The sequence below is a fragment of the Bos javanicus genome, chromosome 19, assembly GCF_032452875.1.
Source record: "Bos javanicus breed banteng chromosome 19, ARS-OSU_banteng_1.0, whole genome shotgun sequence".
Classification (NCBI taxonomy): Eukaryota; Metazoa; Chordata; class Mammalia; order Artiodactyla; family Bovidae; genus Bos; species Bos javanicus.
The window spans coordinates 584891-607075 of NC_083886.1; the positions used below are offsets into that span (position 1 = coordinate 584891).

Here is a 22185-nt window from a genome sequence, read left to right on the forward strand (position 1 = left end):
TCCATTGCAATGGTGAATGGAATTGTTTCCTTAATTTCTCTTTCTGTTTTCTCATTATTGGTGTATAGGAATGCAAGGGATTTCTTTGTGTTGATTTTATATCCTGCAACTTTACTATAATCACTGATTAGTTCTAGTAATTTTCTGGTGGAGTCTTTAGGGTTTTCTATGTAGAGGAACATGTCATCTGCAAATAGTGAGAGTTTTATTTCTTCTTTTCCAATTTGGATTCCTTTTATTTCTTTTTCTGCTCTGATTACTGTGGCCAAAACTTCCAAAACTATGTTGAATAGTAATGGTGAAAGTGTGCACCCTTGTTTTGTTCCTGACTTTAGAGGAAATGCTTTCAATTTTTCACCATTGAGGATAATGTTTGCTGTGGGTTTGTCATATATAGCTTTTTTTATGTTGAGGTATGTTTCTTCTATTCCTGCTTTCTGGAGAGTTTTTATCATAAATGGATGTTGAATTTTGTCAAAGGCTTTCTCTGCATCTATTGAGATAATTATATGGTTTTTATTTTTCAATTTGTTAATGTGGTGTATTACATTGATTGATTTGTGGATATTGAAGAATCCTTGCATCCTTGGGATAAAGCCCACTTGGTCATGGTGTATGATCTTTTTAATGTGTTGTTGGATTCTGATTGCTAGAATTTTGTTAAGAATTTTTGCATCTATGTTCATCAGTGATATTGGCCTGTAGTTTTCTTTTTTTCTGGGATTTTTGTCAGGTTTTGGTATTAGGGTGATGGTGGCCTCATAGAATGAGTTTGGAAGTTAACCTTCCTCTGCAATTTTCTGGAAGAGTTTGAGTAGGATAGGTGTTAGCTCTTCTCTAAGTTTTTGGTAGAATTCAGCTGTGAAGCCGTCTGGACCTGAGCTTTTGTTTGCTGGTAGAGTTTTGATTACAGTTTCAATTTCCGTGCTTGTGATGTGTCTGTTAAGATTTTCTATTTCTTCCTGGTCCAGTTATGGAAAGTTGTACTTTTCTAAGAATTTGTCCATTTTTTCCACGTTGTCTATTTTATTGAAATATAATTGTTGATAGTAGTCTCTTATGATCCTTTGTATTTCTGTGTTGTCTGTTGAGATCTCTCCATTTTCATTTCTAATTTTATTGATTTGATTTTTCTCCCTTTGTTTCTTGATGAGTCTGGCTAATGGTTTGTCAATTTTATTTAGCCTTTCAAAGAACCAGCTTTTGGCTTTGTTGATTTTTGCTATGGTCTCTTTTGTTTCTTTTGCATTTATTTCTGCCATAATTTTAAAGATTTCTTTCCTTCTACTAACCCTGATGTTCTTCATTTCTTCCTTTTCTAGTTGCTTTAGGTGTAGAGTTAGGTTATTTATTTGACTTTTTTCTTGTTTCTTGAGGTATGCCTGTATTGCTATGAACTTTCCCCTTAGGACTGCTTTTACAGTGTCCCACAGGTTTTGGGTTGTTTTGTTTTCATTTTCATTCGTTTCTATGCAAATTTTGGTTTCTTTTTTGATTTCTTGTGTGATTTTTTGGTTATTCAGCAGCATGTTGTTCAGCCTCCATATGTTGGGATTTTTAATAGTTTTTCTCCTGTAATTGAGATCTAATCTTACTTCATTGTGGTCAGAAAAGATGTTTGTAATGATTTCTATTTTTTTGAATTTACCAAGGCTAGCTTTATGGCCCAGGATGTGATCTATCCTGGAGAAGGTTCCATGTGCACTTGAGAAAAAGGTGAAATTCATTGTTTTGGAATGAAATGTCCTATAGATATCAATTAGGTCTAACTGGTCTATTGTATCATTTAAAGTTTGTGTTTCCTTGTTAATTTTCTGTTTAGTTGATCTATCCATAGGTGTGAGTGGGGTATTAAAGTCTCCCACTATTATTGTGTTATTGTTAATTTCTCCTTTCATACTTGTTAGTATTTGTCTTACATATTGCTGTGCTCCTGTGTTGGGTGCCTATATATTTATAATTGTTATATCTTCTTCTTGGATTGATCCTTTGATCATTATGTAGTGACCATCTTTGTCTCTTTTCACAGCCTTTGTTTTAAAGTCTATTTTATCTGATATAAGTATTGCTACTCCTGCTTTCTTTTGGTCCCTATTTGCATGGAAAATCTTTTTCCAGCCTTTCACTTTCAGTCTGTATGTGTCCCCTGTTTTGAGGTGGGTCTCTTGTAGACAACATATGTAGGGGTCTTGTTTTTGTATCCATTCAGCCAGTCTTTGTCTTTTGGTTGGGGCATTCAACCCATTTACGTTTAAGGTAATTACTGATAAGTATGATCCTGTTGCCATTTACTTTATTGTTTGGGGTTCGAATTTATACACCGTTCTTGTGTTTCCTGTCTAGAGAATATCCTTTAGTATTTGTTGGAGAGCTGGTTTGGTGGTGCTGAATTCTCTCAGCTTTTGCTTTTCTATAAAGCTTTTGACTTCTCCTTCATATTTGAATGAGATCCTTGCTGGGTACAATAATCTGGGCTGTAGGTTATTTTCTTTCATCACTTTAAGTATGTCTTGCCATTCCCTCCTGGCTTTATGACTTCTATTGAAAGATCAGCTGTTATCCTTATGGGAATTCCCTTGTGTGTTGTTTGTTATTTTTCCCTTAACTCCGTGAACATCTCTGAGCGGTCCAGTTGTGGAGTGCATATAAGGAAGAGATTACTGGATAGCCCACTTTCTCCTCTATTGATTCTACCTAATCTCATTCAGGTCACTGCTAACTCCCTCCTCCCTCTTATTTTCTCCTGTAATGCTGTGAACCTCTCTGGGTGACCCTCACAGTGGAGAAACTTTTCATCTTTAATGTAGATGTTTTAACAATGGTGCTGCATAGAAGGAGAAGTTTTGAAACTACTGTAAAAGTAAGACTGATAACTGGAAGCAAGAGGCTTAAGTCCAAACCCTGACTCCAGGGAACTCCTGATTCCAGGGAACATTAATTGACAGGAGCTCATCAAACACCTCCATACCTACACTGAAACCAAGCACCACACAAGGGCCAGCAAGTTCCAGGGCAAGACATACCAATCAAATTCTCCAGCAACAAAGGAACACAGCCCTGAGCTCCAAGATACAGGCTGCCCAAAGTCACCTCAAAACCATAGACATCTCATAACTCATTACTGGACACTTCGTTGCACTCCAGAGAGAAGAAATATAGCTCCACCCACCAGAACACCGACACAAGCTTCCCTAACCAAGAAACCTTGACAAGCCACCTGTACAAACCCACACAGAGCGAGGAAATGCCACAATAAAGAGAACTCCACAAACTGCCAGAATACAGAAAGGACTCCCAAAACTCAGCAATTTAAACAAGATGAAGAGACAGAGGAATACCCAGCAGATAAAGGAACGGGATAAATGCCCAGCGAACCAAACAAAAGAGGAAGAGATAGGCAATCTACCTGATAAAGAATTCCAAATAATGATAGTGAAATTGATCCAAAATCTTGAAATCAAAATGGAATCACAGATAAATAGCCTGGAGACAAGGATTGAGAAGATGCAAGAAAGGTTTAACAAGGACCTAGAAGAAATAAAAAAGAGTCAAAATACAATGAATAATGCAATAAATGAAATTAAAAACACTCTGGAGGCAACAAATAGTAGAATAATAGAGGCAGAAGATAGGATTAGTGAAATAGAAGATAGAATGGTAGAAATAAATGAATCAGAGAGGAAAAAAGAAAAACGAATTAAAAGAAATGAGGACAATCTCAGAGACCTCCAGGACAATATTAAATGCTACAACATTCGAATCATAGGGATCCCAGAAGAAGAAGACAAAAAGAAAAACCATGAGAAAATACTTGAGGATATAATAGTTGAAAACTTCCCTAAAATGGGGAAGGAAATAATCACTCAAGTCCAAGAAACCCAGAGAGTCCCAAACAGGATAAACCCAAGACAAAACACCCCAAGACACATATTAATCAAATTAGCAAAGATCTTCAATCTTTAAAACCACATGGAAGAGACACCAGATTCTAGCGAGACCAGATTCTAACTTAGGACTGAGCTTTCCCTTTGTTTAAAAATATTCACTTGAATACAAAAAAAAAAAAATACTATTTTTTGTCTCTCTAAAAAAACATAGTTGGTTTAAGAATGTTTTTCTTAGTTCCAGAAACAGTGAGTACATCACTGACTAGCAATGATAAAAATATTTATGTTACTGGTTTTAGCTGAACTTTTGTTTAGCATTTGGTAAAAAGCCTCTTAATGAAAGTGAAAGTGGAGAGTGAAAAAGTTGGCTTAAAGCTCAACATTCAGAAAATGAAGATCATGGCATCTGGTTCCATCACTTCATGGGAAATAGATGGGGAAACAGTGGAAACAGTGTCAGACTTTATTTTTTAGGTCTCCAAAATCACTGCAGATGGTGACTGCAGCCATAAAATTAAAAGACGCTTACTCCTTGGAAGGAAAGTTATGATCAACTTAGATAGCATATTCAAAAGCAGAGACTTTTTTTTGCCAACAAATGTCCGTCTAGTCAAGGCTATGGTTTTTCCTTTAGTCATGCATGGATATGAGAGTTGGACTGTGAAGAAGGCCGAGTGTCAAAGAATTGATGCTTTTGAACTGTGGTGTTGGAGAAGACTCTTGAGAGTCCCTTGGACTGCAAGGAGATCCAACCAGTCCATTCTAAAGGAGATCAGCCCTGGGATTTCTTTGAAAGGAATCATGCTAAAGCTAAAACTCCAGTACTTTGGCCACCTCATGTGAAGAGTTGACTCATTGGAAAAGACTCTGATGTTGGGAGGGATTGGGGGCAGGAGGAGAAGGGGACGACAGAGGATGAGATGGCTGGATGGCATCACTGACTCGATGGACGTGAGTCTGAGTGAACTCCGGGATTTGGTGATGGACAGGGAGGCCTGGCGTGCTGCGATTCATGGAGTTGCAAAGAATCGGACATGACTGAGCGACTGAACTGAACTGAACTGAACTGAGGCATGAAATAAGTTATTACTGACCTGCTTTCTACAAATTTGCTATCGCTTTCCCGTAATGCTCATCACCTCTTTGTGGAGAGGTTATTGTCTAGGATGACTCTCTTGACCAGTGGAACAAAAGAGCTAAAAGGAAGTGAAAACAGAAGACTGTACCACATATATTGGCATCACTTTAGATTTTAAATGACTTTCAATTTAATTGAATGTAAATTATATGAGGGACAATAAATGTTTCTAAAATGCAAAGACCTTGCTCTTTCTGTTGTATTTATGTGTATGCCTGTGTATATATATTAATGTAAATGAAAGCAATGGACTTTTTATTTAGACCTAAGTAAATACAGTACATGGTTTACATGGAGGTGAATTTGTACCTGTTTTTCCTTTTATTTTAGTATCTATGCTATAAAACAAAACACACCTTAAATTTTTTTGTTTCTATAAAACAATTTTTGTTTCTATAAAACACAACACACCTTAAATTCATGTACAGTGGCTTAGCGAAAAAAAGGAGCAAAGACTTTTATGTGAGCCAACAGAAAAATAAAATTACATTATGAATGTTAACAAGTTCAGACAGATTCTTCCAATTTTGTGAAGAAAATATTATTTCTGCCATTAAATGCATATTTTAGTGAGTAAGTAGGCATAAAGTCCTTCATTCACAAACATATTTTTTCCCAAATTTAAATATTTTCTCTTATTTTTCTTAAGTTAGGATCTGGAAACATACGTGGAAAGAGCAGGTCTTGGGTAGCTGAACAGTAATGAGCATTTGGTCTTTTATTTCACTGGGTATACTGGGACTTAAATTCCGGTGCTATGACCCTTAGGCTTTAGTGTTATTCAAACACTTCATTAATTATATTTATTCTTCTGTATATTCCCCTGGAAGAAGAAGACATGGCCAGATAGCATCACTGACTCAATGAACATTACTTTGAGCTAACTCTGGGAGATAGTGGAGGACAGAGGAGCCTGGTGTGCTGCCATTCCTGAGATTTCAAAGAGTCATAAAGACTTTGAAACAGGACAACCACCACAACATTCCCCTGTGAACTCAGAAACAATTTAGCAGAAGCTGAATTTGTGTGCTTCATTATTGTGTTTGTATGGTGTGTGTCAGTTACCGTGAAACTATTTCTTCCTTCTCTAGTCAAAGAGGAAGTTTAGTGAAATTCTAAGAGATCTCTCTTCATCAAACTCTTTTTGATTGTTCATTGTGTTGTTTAAATATTCTCCTTCACTACCTCATGTCAGAATATTACACTTTGGTCATATTTTCTTTTATCTTGAAATATAATCCTATGTCATAAAAATCATCCTTCTTATCTATACAATTCTTTGATTTTTAGTGTACTTTCAAGTATGTTCAGTCATTACTGCTATCTACTTCCAGAATATCTTCATCAGCCCAAGAAGAAGTCTACACCTACTACCTCTCACTCTCCTTTCCTCCCTCTCAAGCCCTAGCAACTGCTAATCTACTTTCTGATTCTATGTGGTTTCCTATTATTGGCCTTGCATATAAAAAGAAACATGCAGTGTGTGTGTGTGTGGGGGGGGGTGTATTTCCTGTCAGGTTTCTTTTCCTTGGTAAAATATTTTTCAAGTTTAATCCATGCTGTTACATGTGCTAAAATTTTGTTTCATTACATGGCTGAATAGCATTTCATGTTATGGATATTATACACTTTTGGTGATCCATTTTTCAGAAGGATGAACACTGGCTTGTTTCTACCATTTAGTTGATATGAATAATGACACTACAAACATCCTGTCAATCCCTTTCAAGACAGCCCTCATTGCCAAATATCAGTTTTTCCCCACTCTCCAACCACACATCATCCAAGGACATTTTACCGATTTTTTTTTACTTCATCACATTGTCTAAATAGTGCACTCTTTTCTGCATTATGTTTATTTATTTAATTTTTTTTTTACTACATTAAAGACCACAGGTATAGAATCAATGGTTGCTCTGTATTTCCTAAACTTCATGGTAATAGGATTTGTAAAGGCAGTGATTTCTAAATATTTATTGTTATGCATTTTTCACTGTCAAATGAAGAACAGAGAACAATGAAAAGGATAAAAATATGTTGGGAGCTGCGTTAGGCATTACTGACAAAATGGAGGCACGGCCCCAACTCCCTCTCCTTGTCCTGCAGGCATGGACCCAGGATGAAGGAGTTAGGCCTTGTGATTCTGACTTGTTTTTTTCCTCTCCTCAGCTGAGTTGACTGAAAATAATATTAAGGCGCTTATTGTTCTTGAGAGGAGCATGAGAAGGTACAAAGCCTTCTCAGCTGTGCTCAGAGAATAATTCATAAAGTTAATCATTGACATTCGTTCCAGGACCTTTACAAAAGAGTGTTCCAAGATGAGCACATAGGCCACAGCTTGAAGCCATGGGAGGGATTGCTATCTGAAACCTATTTGTGAGGGAAATGTTTATGACAAAGGAGCTTGTTGAATTTAGGGCTTAGGAATAATTAAAATAATTAGAAGCTAAAGATTTAAGGAATGTTGTAATGTTAGCATATTTTGCTATAGCTTATAGAGATTAGGAATTTTAGAGATATTAGTGGTTATAAGCCTTTTTAGAGAAAGTGAGCTCAGGATACTAGGGGCAAACAAGATTTAGAAAGATAAGAAGTAAAGTGAGGAATGTGGTATGCAGCCCAGACATTAGCATGAGTTACAGTGTATTCACAAGGACACATAAGAAGTAGATAAGAGTACTGCTGAGTCAGGAACTCCTTTTGAGGGGCAACAATGATTTATGGAGACAACAAATCTGAGTCAGAGGGAACTGAAAATGTCAAACCTCTGACCTAATGCTTTTTAAAAGTATAAAAGAGAATTTTATGCTTGAAATAAATATGCAGTCCAAGAAAACTGAGAGGCTGCATTGTTACTCGCCAACACCACCCATCCCTTCAGGTTGATTCCCTGGCTGCTGGAGCTGGACTCCGGCAAAAACATACTGGCTTTGGGAATTTTTCTATGTATAAAAATCATATGAGTGAAGATGTCTCATTTTAAAAATTATGCATGGTGAATATTTTTTCTAAGTCAACAGAGTTCTATTACTTTTCTTAAAATAACTTGTTTACTATTATTTATATTAGTTATATACAAAATTGGAAAATATCTTGGAAGTTACACTTTTATGTCCTCCCAAACAAATATCAATGGAATTCTCCATACTCTTAAAACAGGGTTTACCATCTTGGTACCTGGTGTGATCGGGCTGCTTCCTAAGGTCACAGAAAGTAAAATAATGCCTTATGTAGATGGTTTTTTGTGGAACTCAAAGAGACAAAGAAAAATGTTTAACCAGGGCTGAACATGAGGAAATAAGAAAGGAAATTATCTTAGATGATATGACACAGTGTTGACAGCTAATAATGGCAGAACAATAATGTACTTTACCAAGGTTCTTCCCATTGCTCTTTGTAACCTACTTTTCAACTTTTCTTTTTTCTCTGATTTATTCAGATATAACTGTCAAATAGCATTCACATTCATTAGATATACAAAGGGATGGTTTGATATATATATATATATATATATATATATATATATATATAGATTGTGAAATGATTACCACACTAAAATTGGTTAACACATTCATTACTTCACATAGCTACCATTGTAGTGTGTGTATAGTGAGAACATTTAAGATCTACTTTTGTAACCTATTCCAAGTTTATAATATGTTATGGTTAACTACAGTCACCGTGTATATTAGATCCCCAGAACTTATTCATCAAATGTAATAACAGAAAGTTTGCACACTTTGAGCATCATCACCCATTTCTCCCACCTTCCAACTCCTAGCGACCAATAATCTTTCTGTTTCTATGAGTTCATTCTGCCTTTTTAGATTCCACATATACATGAGATCATACAGTACTAGTTTTTCTTTGACTGACATATTTAACTTAGATTAAATATGACTTCTTTACTGCTAAAGACGGGGGATTCTCTACTTCAAGACCTGTTCAATTGTCACATTCTCTGACTGCTATCTTTTCTTCACCCACAGAGCCCCAGGCTCCAGACCAGAGCAGCACTGGGAAGAGCCTGCAGGTGTCCCAGGACCATCCATATGAGACTGAATATCTTTACCCAAAGATGCTTTTACTTTACACTAGTTTTAGATACTTTGCTTTTGGATTTAAAGCACTCAATTTTTTATTCCATGATGATTTTAAGTCTAATTATGATTTACTTGACTGTTTAGTTCATTATTGTCTAATACTAGCACCATCTTAAATTCATTAATATAGAATATAAAAAGAAATACTATAAAATATAAAGATCCTAAATGCTGGAAGATTGATCAATACATGCATAATGTCTTAATGAAATTGAAATATTGTTTGAATAGAAAATTACTCCAGAATTAGCACAATTAGAAATGTCAAAAGCTCTTTCAAAACTAGCAAGTACCATATAGAAACTCTGGCCACATAATAAGCATAATATGTGAGGGGAACTGAAATATCTCTTAAGAGCAGGGTTTAATTCAAATAATTGTTCATTTAGGAATATGAAAAAAAAAGTTATGTTTCTCATGTGTCATGACATATAATTTTAATTAAGCAATTACTATATGTGTGCAGTAATATGTACAATATATAATAAAAATATTAAACATAGTTTATTTTTCAATTTTTCTAGGGTCTCTTTTATATTTTTGTTTCACAAACTATAAATCAGAGGGTTTAACATGGGAATAACAAAGGTGTAAAACAATGAGGTCATTTTGTCTTGATCTGGAGAGTAGGAAGAAGTTGGTTGGAAATTCATAAAGAGTAGAGTTCCCTGGAAAATGTCCACCACATTTAGGTAGAAAGTACAGGTGGAGAAAGCTTTGAACCTCCCCAAGGCAGAGTGGATTTTCAAGACTGAAAGGATGATATAACAGTAAGACTCCTGAAATTGTACTCAGTTCAATGAAACCGAAAACAATAAACAACAGCAACTCACTGACCTGGATATAAGAGCAGGAAAGGAGGAAAAGTGGAGGTAAATCACAGAAAAAATTGTTAATCACATTTGACCCACAGGAATATAAGTGGAATACTAATGTTGTGTGAATCAAAGCATCTACCATTCCCACCAGGTAAACCCCGGCCATGAGCAGGGAGCACATCCCGCTGGACATGCTAACTGCATAGAGCAAGGGATTGTTGATGGCCTTGTATTGATCATAGGCCGTAACTGCCAGCAAGACACTCAGAATCTTCAAAGATACAGAAGACCAAGAATTGCAGAGTACAGCCACAGAAAGAGAGATTTTTTCTTGGCAAATAGGTCCACCAGCATCTTGGGCCCAATGGCTGTGGAATAGCAGAGGTCACAGAAAGAGGTAGCTGTGGAAAAAGTACGTGGGTGTGTGCAGCTGGAGATCTATCTACCTCCAGAACATTTTCATCAGTTCAGTAAGAAGCCCACACCTATTAGCTCTCATTCCCTGTCCCTGCTGACCCCAGGAAGCAACCACTAATTTTTATTCTGACTCTGAGCAGTTTCTTATTCTTTGTCTTGCATTTAAAGAGAATCATGCAATATGTGCTGTGTTTTTTTCTTTTCTCAGGTTTCTTTTCTTCAGTGAAGTATTATCAAGGCTCATCCATGTTGTGTATGTGTCAGAATCAGAATTCTGTCTCATTGAAGGGCACAATAATATTTCATTTTGTGGATACTACACACTTTATTGACTCATTTTTCTATTGGATAAATGTTGGGTTGTTTCTGCTCTTTATCTGTCATGAAAAATGATGCTATGTTATTCTTGCCAATGCAATCTTTCAAGGCAGCCATCATCACTAAACATTATCTTAGTCCTATCTTCCAACCACATACGAAAGGATATTTCATTGATTTTATGTCTCACTCACATTCTCCAAACCAAGCACTTTTTAAATGATCTATGTTACTTTGCTCTTGTAAGAATCTCTGCTAAATTTAAGGCCTCATAAATTAGAGCAATAATTATTTTGTATTTTATAAACTTCATGGCACAAGTATTTGTAAAGGTAGTACTTTCTAAATGTTTTCCTTAAGCATTTATGACTACAGGGTAGAAAATAATGTGCTGTGCTCAGTTGCTCAATAATGTCCAACTCTTTGCAACCCCCTGGACTGTAACCACCCAGGCTCCTCTGTCCATGGAATTTTCCCAGTAAGAATACTGAACTTAGGTTGCCATTTCCTCCTCCAGTTGATCTTCCCAACTCAGGGATGGAACCTGTGTTGGGTTCCATCTCCTGCATTGGCTGGCAGATTTTTTTACCACTGAGCCACCTGAGAAAATTACATAAAAAAACAGCAATATATCAGCTTTGAATAATTGTCTACAGATATACCTCAATTGTACCAAAAACTCTTAATGACCTGGATAACCATGGTGGTGTGGTAAAAAATTTACAGCCAGATATCCTAGAGTGTGAAGTCAAGTGGGCCTTGACAGTACTACTATGAACAAAGCTAATGGGGTTGATGGAATTCCAGCTGAGTTATTTGAAATCTTAAAATGATGCTGTTAAAATGCTTCACTCAATATGCCAGGAAACTTGGAAAACTCGCAAGTGGTCACAAGACTGGAAAAGATCAGATTTCATTCCAACCTAAAAGAAGGGCAATGGCAAAGAATGCACAGACTACCATGCAATTGTGCTCATTACACATGCTTGAAAGGAAATGCTCAAAATCCAACAGACATGAATTGAGAAATCCCAGATATACAAGCTCCATTTAGAAAGGGCAGAACAATGAACAAAGCTAGTGGAGGTGATGGAATTCCAGTTGAGCTATTTCAAATCCTGAAAGATGATGCTGTGAAAGTGCTGCACTCAATATGCCAGCAAATTTGGAAAACTCAGCAGTGGCCACAGGACTGGAAAAGGGCAGTTTTCATTCCAATCCCAAAGAAAGGCAATGCCAAAGAATGCTCAAATTACAACACAATTGCACTCATCTCACACGCTAGTAAAGTAATGCTCAAAATTCTCCAAGCCAGGCTTCAGCAATATGTGAAGCATGAACTTCCTGATGTTCAAGCTGGTTTTAGAAAAGGCAGAGGAACCAGAGATCAAATTGCCAACATGCACTGGATCAAGGAAAAAGCAAGAGAGTTCCAGAAAAACATCTATTTCTGCTTTATTGACTATGCCAAAGTCTTGGACTGTGTGGATCACAATTAACCGTGGAAAATTCTTCAAGAGATGGGAATACCAGTGCTCTGGTATTCTGACCTGCCTCTTGAGAAAGCTGTATACAGGTCAGGAAGCAACAGTTAGAACTGGACATGGAATGACAGACTGGTTCCAAATAGGAAAAGGAGTATGTCAAGGCTGTATATTGCCACCCTGTTTATTTAACTTCTATGAAGAGTAGATCATGAGAAACGCTGGACTGGAAGAAACACAAGCTGGAATCAAGATTGCTGGGAGAAATATCAATAACCTCAGATATGCAGATGACACCACCCTTATGGCAGAAAGTGAAGAGGAACTCAAAAGCCTCTTGATGAAAGTGAAAGTGAAGAGTGAAAAAGTTGGCTTAAAGCTCAACATTCAGAAAACGAAGATCATGGCATCCGGTCGCATCACTTCATGGGAAATAGATGGGGAAACAGTGTCAGCCTTTATTTTTGGGGGCTCCAAAATCACTGCAGATGGTGACTGCAGCCATGAAATTAAAAGATGCTTACTCCTTGGAAGGAAAGTTATGAGCAAACTAGATAGCATATTCAAAATCGGAGACATTACTTTGCCAACAAAGGTCCGTCTAGTCAAGGCTGTTTTTTCCAGTAGTCATGTATGGATGTGAGAGTTGGACTGTGAAGAAAGCTGAGCGCTGAAGAATTGATGCTTTTGAACTATGGTGTTGGAGAAGACTCTTGAGAGTCCCTTGAACTGCAAGGACATCCAACCAGTCTATTCTAAAGGAGGTCAGTCCTGTATGTTCTTTGGAAGGAATGATGCTAAAGCTGAAACTCCAGTACTTTGGCCGCCTCATGAGGTAAATTGACTCATTGGAAAAGACTCTGATGCTGGGAGGGATTGGGGGTAGGAGGAGAAGGGGATGGCAGAGGATGAGATGGCTGGATGGCATCACTGATGCGATGGACATGATTTTGTGTGTACTCCGTAAGTTGATGATACAGGGATACCTGACATGTTGCAATTCACGGGGTAGCAAAGAGTCGGACATGACTGAACTCAACTGACTGAGGAACCAGAGATCAAATTGCTAATATTAGTTGGATCATAGAAAAATCAAGAAAATTCCGAAAAATATCTACTTCTGCTTCATTGACTATGAAAAAGCCTTTGACGGCATGGATCACAATGAGCTGTGGAAAATTCTTAAAGAGCTGCAAATACCAGACCACATTACCTGCCTCCTCATAAATCTGTAAGCAGTCAAGAAACATCAGTCAGAATCGTACTTACATAAAAGTTGTACATTGCCACCATGTTTACTTAATTTGTATATGCAGAGTACATCGTGGAAAATTCCAGATTGGATGAATCCCAAGCTGGAATCAAGATTTCCTTAAGAAATATCAACAACCTCAGATATGCAGATGATATCACCCTAATGGCAGAAATGGAGAGGAAGTAAAGAGTCTCTTTAGTGAAAGAGTGAAAGAGACTCTTTCAGTCTCTTTCACTGAAGGTGAAAGAATAGAGTGAAACTGCTGGCTTAAATGCAACATTCAAAACACAAAGATTACAACATCTAGTCCCATTACTTCATAGCAAATAGATGGGGGAAAAGTGGAAGTAGTGATAGATATTTTCTTGGTCTCCAACATCACTATGGACATTGAAATTAAAAGGCACTTGTCACTTTTCAGTTTCATGCATTGGAGAAGGAAATGGCAAACCACTCCAGTGTTCTTGCCTGGAGAATTCCAGGGACGGAGAGGCCTGGTAGGCTGCAGTCCATGGGGTCGCACAGAGTTGGACACGACTGAAGTGACTTAGCAGCAGCAGCTCATTGGATGGAAAGCTATGACAAACCTAGAGAGTGTATTAAAAAGCAGAGGTATCACTTTGCTGACAAAGATCCAAATGGCTAAATCTTTTCCCAGTAGTTATGTAAGGTTAGGACCATAAAGAGAGTAGGACCATAAAGAAGGCTGAGGGCTGAAAAATAGATGCTTTCAAATTGTGGTTCTGGAGAAGACTCTTGAGAGTCCCTTCGATAGCAAAAGGATCAAACCAGTCAATCCTGAAAAAAAAGCAACCCTGGATATTCTCTGGAAAGACTGATGTTGATGCTGAATCTCCAATTCTTTGGCCATCTGCTGTGAAGAGCCAACTCACTGGAAAAGACGTTGATGCTGGGAAAGATTGAGGGTAGGAGGAGAAGGGGGTGACAGTATATGAGACTGTTGGATGGCATCACTGACTCATTGGACATGAGTTTGAGCAAACTCAGGAAGATAATGGAGGATAGGAGAGCCTGGCGTGCTACAGCTCTTGGGGTCACAAAGAGTCCAATGAGACTTAACACCTGAACAACAATAACAATATCTATATCTATCCCCAAAGTGAGGAAAATGTTTGAAATCCATGCATCTATATATCTGACAAAGAACTTGTATCCAAACTTTATGAAAATCTATCATCAATAATAAAATTCAAATTAATAAAATCTGCACAAAGGATTGAATATATACTCTCACCAAGAAGATATATAAATAGAAAGGTCATGTATAGCTCTTTGCTCAGCATATTTACTTATTAGGGACATGACAATAAAGTAACAATGGGTTAAAATTAAAAATACGGATCATGCCTAATTTTCTTTTTTATCTGAATTTTCATTAGTATTTAACATGAACACAGATTATATTCTTATTTGTTTGGGTTACATTTCTATTTATTTTTTTGGTTGTTTGTTTCCTGCTTTTTCTTGTCTTTTTTTTTTTCTATACACCTAAGAAATTCATCAAGCTAAATTTCATATCATTAGTATATTTTTAATTTGGGAAAAATGATTCATAGGAACAATTGTTGATACCCTTTTAATGTCATTGCAATTCTTGGTGATATCAACCCAATATTAAATATTAAATATATTAATGTGGAAATATTGTTGAGAAAACCTCAAGCCACATAACTAATTGCTAATAATTTTTGACTGGTTAAAAACAAACAAACAAAAAAAGTGGATGCTTTTTTTTTTTTTTTTTTTTTCACAAAAGAATGTCAGCACCATTATTTACCTCTCTGGCACATATTTGTTATATGTAGAATTGCCCTTGATCATGCAATTCTAGTTCTTATTATTTTTTTTCTTTTTATTTTAATTGGAGGCTAATTACTTTACAATATTGTGGTGTTTTTTGCCATACATTGACATGAATCACCCATGGGTGTACATGTGTACCCCATCCTGACCCTCCCACCCACCTCCCTCCCCATCCCACTTCTCAGGGTCATCCCAGTGCACCAACCCTGAGCAACCTGCTTCATGCATCGAACGTGCACTGGCAATCTATTTCACATATGTTAATATACATGTTTCAATGCTATTCTCTCAAATCACCCCATCCTCTGTTCTCCCAAAGAGTCCAACAGTCTGTTCTTTACATCTGTGTCTCTTTTGCTGTCTCACATATAGGGTCATCGTTACCATATTTCTAAATTATATATATATATATATACATATTTCTATATACATATGCATTAATATACTGTATTGGTGTTTTTCTTTTTGACTTATGTCGCTCTGTATAATAGGCTCCAGTTTCATCCACCTCATTAGAACCTCATTAGAATTCTTTTTAATAGCTGAGTAATATTCCACTGTGTATATGTACCACCACTTTCTTATCCATTCGTCTGCAGATGGACATCTAAGTTGCTTCTATGTCCTGGCTATTGTAAACAGTGCTGCAATGACTACTGGGGTCATCATTGAAAGAGAACACCTGTCTCTTTCAGTTCTCCTTTCCTCCGTGTGTATGCCCAGCAGTGGGATTGCTGGGTCGTGTGACAGTTCTATTTCCGGTTTTTTAAGGAATCTCCATACTGTTCTCCATAATGGCTGTACTAGTTTGCATTCCCACTAACTGTGTAAGAGGGCTCCTTTTTCTCTGCACCCTCTCCAGCATTGTTTTTAGACTTTTTGATAGCAGCCATTTTGACCTGGAATGAGATGGTTCCTCATTGTGCTTTTGATTTGCATTTCTCTGATAATGAGTGATGTTGAGCATCTTTTCATGTTTTGTTAGCCATTTGTACATCTTCTTTGGAGAAATGTCTGTTTAGTTCTTTGGCCCATTTTTTTGATTGGGTCGCTTATTTTTCTGGAATTGAGCTTCAGGAGCTGCTTGTATATTTTTGAGATTAATTCTTTGTCAGTTTTTTCGTTTGCTATTATTTTCTCCCATTCTGAAGGCTGTCTTTTCACCTTGCTTATAGTTTCCTTCGTTGTGCAAAAACTTTTAAGTTTAATTATTTCTATGCAAATTAATTTTCCCTTAGGTACTCCTTGATCTTCTGGGCTTCAAAAATCGCTTGAGGTGCATTTTATTCAACTAGAACCAATCAGTCCTAAGGAAATCAACCCTGAATATTAATTGGAAGGACTGGTGCTGAAGCTGAGGCTCGAATAACAGGTTCACATAGAAGTCTTATTAGTGCAGATTTCTTATTTTGCAAAATCCCAAAATAAAAGTTATTATACATTCTTTCACTTTTTTTTAGTTTAGTTATTGATTCCTAAATAATAATAATAATAATTCCTATAATGTTATTCAACCTTGCAAATTCCGGAAGAGGCAAAATCAGTCAGTCAATTTCACTGTTGACTTTCCATTTAATGGGTTTAATGTTTTTCTTTTTTACATCACACAAGTAGATCTAATAAAAATGGCCCGATTTTAGATAAAATTTGTCCTTAGATACTATAATAAACTTATATCATATAGATGAAACTCAGTAATTCATCACAATCTATTGACACTCTATTTTGCTTAGAATTTCATATACTTAGGACAAAGTTTTTCTACTGTATTTCTACTCATGAGCAGCAATTCCAAAAGAGTTTGTGTAAATTGATAAAATACGTTAGAGATAGACTTGTCAAACTTTTGTCAAAGAAAATAATTTTCTGTAAGTTTTGATCCACCATGAGCTCTTTTCCTAAAATGCCATAATGTCTAACAAAGGCCTCCCTGAGTAACAGAGGCATTTCTTAGAGTTTACTTCTATCTAAAATATCTTCACATAAGGAAATTTCATAGGGCAGTTTGAAAACCTGAAGCTTCAGTGGCTTTTAGCTTTATAATTTTAATAGGAAATTAAGAATGTCTTTCAGTCTTGTAAGGTTTTTCAAATATATGACCATATCCACATTTTCTCAATAAATGGATTCACCTCTAGCCTTCAAGAAACAAAAACAAAATAGTCAAATATCAAGAACTTATAGCTCTTCTTACATATATATATATATATATATATATATATATATATATATATACATACATACACACATACATATTCAGTCATGTCCTCCTCTTTACAACCCATGAACTGTAGTCTGCCAGAATCCTCTGTCCAGGGAATTTTCCAGGTAAGAATACTGGATTGGGTTGCCATTTCCTCCTCCAGGGGATCTTCCAACCCAGGGATTGAACTTGAATCTCTTGCGTTAGCAGGTAGACTCTTGGCCACTGTACTGCCAAGTATAATTAATATGCATGTCTTCATAGAGCCATTATTTTAGTATCTGCACCATGTGACGAACCTTCCCCTAAATCTGTTGTGTATACAATGCATATACTGCAATATACATGTATATTTATACTATCCCTCTGCTAATTTTTTACTGAGATAAAAATAACACTCAAAAATGTTTAGTATTTTAATTTTTTATGTGTTTGTTTATTTTCCTTTTGTGACCCAGACAACATGGAGTGTTTTGGATAACAGTATGGAATGCTCAGTCCTTCAGAAAAGAATGCTCACAAATAGGATGAAAAGAAATAACACTTTAAGTAGATGACTGTTCATCACAAAAAGACAGACATCAAAACAGGGATTAAAAGAGGAAACAAGGAAAGGAAATTATCATGGAGGAAGTGATGAAATTCATAGTTCATAAATATTAAAAAATACTAAGGTGATGGCATCCAGCCCCGTTACTGCATGGCAAGTAGAATGGTAAAATGTGGAAGCAGTGACAGATTTCCTCTTTTGGGGCTCCAAAATCACTGTGGATTATAACTGCAGCCATGATATCAGAAGACAATTGCTTCTTAGCAGGAAAGCATTGACAAACATAGTGTGTTGAAAAGCAGAGACATTACTCTGCCAATAAAGGTCCATATAGTCAAGGATATGGTCTTCACAGTGGTCACATATGGTTGTGGGAGCTGGACTGTAAAGACAGCAGAGTGACAAAGAATTGAAGCCCTGGAACTGTGATGCTGGAGAAGACTCCCGAAAGTCCCTTGGACAGCAAGGAGACCAAACCTGTCAATCTTAAGTGAAATTAATCCTGAATATTCACTAGAAGGACTGAGGCTGAAGTTGAAACTCCAATATTTTGGTCACCTGATGAGAACAGATGACTCATTTGGAAAGTTCCTGATGCTGGTAAAGATTGAGAGCAGAAGGAAAAGAGAGTAACAGAGGTTGATGATGGCTGGATGGCATCAGAGATTGGTGATGGCTGGATGGCATCGCCAATGCAATGATGTTAACTTGTGAAAATTCTGGGAGATGGTGAGAGACAGGGAGGCCTGGTGTGCTACAGACCATGAGGTTGAAAAGAGACACAACTGAGTGACTGAACAACAACCACAATGACAGCATGATGATGTACAATACTAATGTCCTGTCCATTGGTCCTTATAACTGTCTTTCCTTCCTTTTCTTCAAGCTTTATTCAGTTAAAATTGACAATTAGCACATATAAGGTATTCAAAATGTAGATATGATATATGAATATATTGTGAAATGGTCACCACAGTATGCTTAGTAAAGGATTCATTAATTCATACAGTTAGTATTTAGAATGTGTGTGTCATAAGGACCATTAAGATCTAGTCTCCTGGCAAATTTCAAGTTTATAATGTAGAATTATTACCTAGAGTCATCATATACATTAGATCCCCAGAAGTTATTCACTGAATAATAGAAAGCTTGGCCATTATTACTCATTTCGCCCACTTTCGAGACTCTGGAAAAAACCACCAGTCTACTCTCTAATTCTATGAATTTGAAATATTAAGATTCAACATATATGTGAAGCTATACAGTACTTATCTTTATCTATTTTAGTCAGCATAATGAATTTATGGTTCTTCCATATGTTATAAACAAAACTTCTTGAATTCTAAAAGACAGTCTTGTCCCTCTCAAGACACATCTAATTGTCACATCTTCTGCCCAATATCATTTTATCTCCCAAGTAGAATAATTACTAGATCTAAGACTGAATATATCTATCTAAGGATACACTGGTTTCAGATTTTATTTTGGATTTAAAATCCTCATTTTTTATTTCATAATGAATTTGAGATTTCTTATAAGCTATATAGCTGTTTAATCAATTAATGCTTCTTATTAGCATTAGCTTATATTCATTAGTATAGAAAGTACAGTGTATACCATAAAACATAAAGAAACTCAAAGATTTCTCTGGAACTACAATGATTCTTAATGTAGCTGAAATACTATTTATTTATTTATTTATTTTTAAAGGAAACTAAACAATTTTATGTAATCACATTGCCGTGATCCTATACAGTAAAATGGAAATTCAAAGGACATGATTTTTCTGAATGCAGGAGACTCTGGTTTCATTCCTGGGTCCAGAAGATTCCCTGGAGAAGGGACAGGCTACCCACTCCAGTACTCTGGCCCAGAGAATGCCATGGACTGTATAGTCCATGGGGTCACAAAGAGTCAGGCACCACTGAGCCACTTTCACTTTCACATGCGGATATTATTTAAAAAAAAAAAATGTGGTAACAGATCTAGAACCTTTGGCAAGCTAACGAATGAGTAATATAAATATGAATAATCAACTTCGTCCTTCATGGTGATTACCATCTGGTATTTGCTTTGAGAGCAGTTGAACTCCTCATTGTTAAAGAGAAATAATCCTTTCCTCTCTGAAACATTTGTGAACCATTCAGTTGGGTGTGGTGAATAAAATACTTAAGGATCTAATACATAAAAATGCAATAGGCAAAGCACATTATTTTTTTGCTCCCTTTCTCAAAGGATGGAATATTTTGTATTTGCCCTGATTTTGTGTCTTGACTTCATGTACCATTTTATAGTGACATTTTTAGCTGAAATACAATGGGACTAAAAATATTGATATAATACTAATAAATCATGTTGGTATGTGTGGTTGTCACATAGGATTCACAGGAGATTTAAATTCACAGTTGTCAACGTAAAGGATTCATGCTATTTAGCTTCTTCATGAATCTATACCACGAAGGAAGAGAATTTCGCAACATATTTCACTGAGGGAACTACAAGGATGATAGGCATAATACTATGTGTCAACTCATGGATTTCTAAGCATTGCTCACAATACAGATCTGATTTTCAACATCAGGGTTCTTTCAGTGTCCTTGAACAGCATTTGTTTTTCTGTTCAGTTCAGTTCAGTCACTCGGTCGTGTCCAACTCTTTGCCCTCCCCATTGAACCGCAGCACGCCAGGCCTCCCTGTCCATCACCAACTCCCAGAGTTTACCCAAACTCGTGACCATTAGGTCACTGGTGCCATCTAATCATCTCATCTGCTGTCGTCCCCTTCTCCTCCTGTCTTCAATCTTTCCCAACATCAGGGCCTTTTCAAATGAGTCAGCTCTCCAAAAACTGGAGTTTCAGCTTCAACATCAGTCCTTCTGATGAACACCCAGAACGGATTTCCTTTAGGATGGACTGGTTGGATTTCCTTGCAGTCCAATGGACTCTCAAGAGTCTTCTCCAACACCACAGTTCAAAAGCATCCATTCTTCTGCGCTCAGCTTTCTTTATTGTTCACCTATATATTCGTCTGCTTTAAGTCCATCAAGTTTGTCCAAATCAATGAACATCTCAGTAATATTCCAGGCGAAGTTCAAGGGAAGCTGTGATGCTCCACTGCCGGAAGCCGGCATATTGCATATTGAGTGCAGCACTTTCCACAGCATCATCTTTCAGGATCTGGAATAGCTCAACTGGAATTCTATCACTGCTGGTAGCCAGCGTGAGGAACTCCGCCCATGACAAAGGTCATGAGGAAGGAGGCTCGGCATACGCAAAGGTGGGATCGAGCCTCAGGAGTCCCCCATCTACCCTCAAAACCAGAGTCTGCCTACTTTCTGCTTTCACCTACACCTCTGACTTTACGGGGGGCTGCCCCCCACTACCTCCCTCTGAAAAAAGAGTTAGCTTACAGCTCCAGTTAATAATTCCTGGGTGTGACAGTGTTTAACCTACAAACTCCTTTGGAAATCCTCTAGCCTGCCTGAATAGGTTTTTCCAGCCTCATGTGATTGTTCAGAGCCTCCCAACTGTGAGAGGCAGGAGATGTTCTAAACTGTCTAAACACAGATTCTTTTGAGTAGTTAAAAGATTGATTAGAAATTGTATCGGTAAAGGGATTTTCACTTGTTGGGCCAATGTTTGCTGCTAAGTTTCCATATCCCTTACCTGCTGTGTCCCTGGCAGTGTATTGGTTAATATAATTGGTGTAAGTAGTAGCTTTAATGTTTGTAACCTGGGACCCTTGAGTTAATTATTTTTCTTGTTATAGCCCACCACACCTTTGCTCTGTAGGAATGCAACTTTATCTAATGCTTTTGGAGGGTGGCGCTTGACTTATCACCTTTAGAGAAAAATAAGTTTTCTGAAGAAAGGGTCTTAAAATGTTAACAGGCCTCCAGGCCAGAAGATGATGCAAATCACCTAAGCTTTTGCATATGATAAGTTTGCAGGAAGAAAGCCTGGCTTGCTGCCTGACTCTACCCCTTCCCCCATTATCCTCTATGCATAACTTAAGGTATAAAAACTACTATGGAAAATAAAGTGCGGGCCTTGTTCACCGAAACTTGGTCTCCCCATGTCGTTCTTTCTCTTACCTTCTGGCTGAATTATTCAGCCTCTTTTCTACACTGAATTTCCTCACTGAGCTATCCTCATTCTATTACTCTTTACATCCTTAATTAACATTTAA

General features: G+C 36.9%; 1 pseudogene; it reads right to left on the reverse strand.

The window, feature by feature from the left end:
• Nucleotides 1–9673: 9673 nt before the first annotated feature.
• Nucleotides 9674–21127, reverse strand: LOC133233021 (olfactory receptor 5W2-like; annotated as a pseudogene).
• Nucleotides 21128–22185: the final 1058 nt, after the last annotated feature.